This window comes from Cottoperca gobio, chromosome 16 (assembly GCF_900634415.1).
Source record: "Cottoperca gobio chromosome 16, fCotGob3.1, whole genome shotgun sequence".
NCBI classification, from domain to species: domain Eukaryota; kingdom Metazoa; phylum Chordata; class Actinopteri; order Perciformes; family Bovichtidae; genus Cottoperca; species Cottoperca gobio.
The window spans coordinates 10,703,871-10,706,370 of NC_041370.1; positions in this window are offsets into that span (position 1 = coordinate 10,703,871).

Below are 2,500 nucleotides of genomic sequence, written 5' to 3' on the forward strand. Positions count from 1 at the left end.
TGTTTTCAGCGAGCAGCCATAAGGAAATACAAATATGATATGCATACATATCTGAATCAAGGTGTCTATGCCTACATGCGAAATAGTTTTCTGAGAGAGCAAAACATAATAATAATTTAGAGTAAAACAATCACAATGTGGTTAGTGTAATTAGTGTTGAGGTGTGAGACTCCCTGCTCTAGTTTCCATACATATGTGCCCATTAAATACCCTCACACCAGGGCTGCCTGAGTCTAATGTAGTCATTATTCTGTGAATAATCTTCACCCTCTAAAACCTGCGGGGTAAGTCTTGCCATGTTTATGTTCCTGTTACTTATCTTTTATTAAATGTCTGTTTTAGATTCTTGCACTCTAGGCCACTGAGGTGACCTCGAATCCCCATTCATAAAGTCTGCAGGAGTCTGATAGATGGGGAGGGGAGAAAGATCAGCCATGTAGGGGGACGGAGTTAACAAGGAAGGTAGCCATACGTTGGGGTGAACTTATAGAAGCTTGTGGCTCGTTCGTTGGATATTACAGCATGCGTATACGGGTCAGGCTGAGAGTCAGGTGCCTGGTTATAACAACAGAAAAAAATATATATTTGAATGATGAGGGGCGGAGGGAATGCAGCAAATGAAGAGGGGTACAGGAGGAGTCAAAAGAGCGTGGGAGGGATGGATGGAGTAAGTAAGTAAACAGGAGTGCAGGATGGAGGGAGGAGGCGGTTGCCGTGGTGACTAAGAGAAACCAGAAAGCTCCAGGAGGAAACGACCTGTTTCTCCTTCAGTTTGTCTATTTCCATCAGCCGACACACACAAAGATTAAACACACGTAGCTGGCACACGAATGTACATATGCATGCACACACATGCAGGTAAACTCTTCCACAGTAATATCTTCCTCTTCTCATGCTATCTTTATACACTCCTCCTCTCTCTCTCTCTCTCTCTCTCTCTCTCTCTCTCTCTCTCTCTCTCTCTCTCTCTCTCTCTCTACAGTCCTCTCCTCTCTCCCTCTCTACCTCTCCTCTGCAGTGAATGAGCTGACCTGACAGTGCTACTCCTCTGCACTGAGTGCTGTGAGTCTCTCTGAATTATTTAAAAGCTGGGACCCCCACGAGTGCTTGTCTTCCCCTAACACCCCCTCACGCTCTCCCTCCCTCCCTCTCTCTCTCTCTCTCTCTCTCTCTCCTCTTTTTTTCTCTGTCCCTTCCTCTCCTACTGTCATTCTGTCTTCTGGTGCTGCAGTTACTTCCTGTGCTTCTGTCATATTTGGGAAACACTTTGATGAACAACGTAGAAATCTGATCTTTGAATCTCAGACTGATTAATAGTGTAAGACTAAGACAAAGTCTAAGAGATGATTACGTTCACATTACATTACATTTCCACAAGCATAGTTTCGTTAGTACAATTTTGAGGTATGTGTAACTTTATGTCACTTTATACTTCTTACATTACTTTTACTACATTCACTAGACAGCTGTAGTTATGTATTTTGTACATGATCATTTTGTAAAATTGGATGTACTGATATAAATTAAGTAATCCAGTGGTACAAAAAGTCAAATTTAGCTCCACCTGAACTACATCAAAGTGCTGCTTACATGTTAACGCAACAGCAATAATAATTAATAGAATATGTAACAAGATAACGCTGTCATTTTGCTCCACGATGAGTACTTTTTATACTTTCCTGTATTTTTTGCTGTTAATACTTAAGCAATTCCTCTTATGTAAGGCGATATTTTGAAGGCAGCTCTTACATTTGTATTTGTATATTTGGGTATTGCCACTATTACTTAAGTAAAAGATCTGAACACGTCTTGCACCATTGATACATTATAAACTCAGAGTGCAGTGATAGAAATTATGCATATCATCGTTGTCCTGTAAAAACCATGCATCTCTAAACTGTCAACTTTTCATTAGCTTTGAAAAACGGCCCTATGTGACGGTGGAGTTTACACTAAAACAAGAGACTGGACAGCGATGATAAGCAAGACCAAGATATTCAAACAAACATTTAAGATGGGAGGCTAGATGGTTACCAACGTTCCCTAAAACAGACTGACAAGCTCTGCAAGAATCATGTGTCCAGCACCCCGGGCCTCCTGTTTGTTTTGACCTACTTTGTGATTTAATTAAGAGAACATGGAGGACAAACCACAACAGATCACACACTTGGAAGAAAGGGGGATAGTTAGTTGTGTCTGTTGTTGTGTAACATTGCCATTTGTGACACACTGGGTACAGCAGGATGTCCAAGATTAGAGACAGCTACTCAACCGCAATGCCCTCGGTTCAAGCCCGTAGATAAGTAAGCATCTGCCGTGCTGAAGTGTCTTTGAGTAAGACACATTTTAATTCTGGAGTCTACCCTTCACTTTGTCCCTTTGAGGACGTGTCGTATGATCAATAAAGTGCCACAAAATCAGTTTTGTGAGCTGACAGCAGGAGGAGTGTATCACTTTTTACTTACTCACTTACTTACATGTTGCTCTCCATTCACAAACC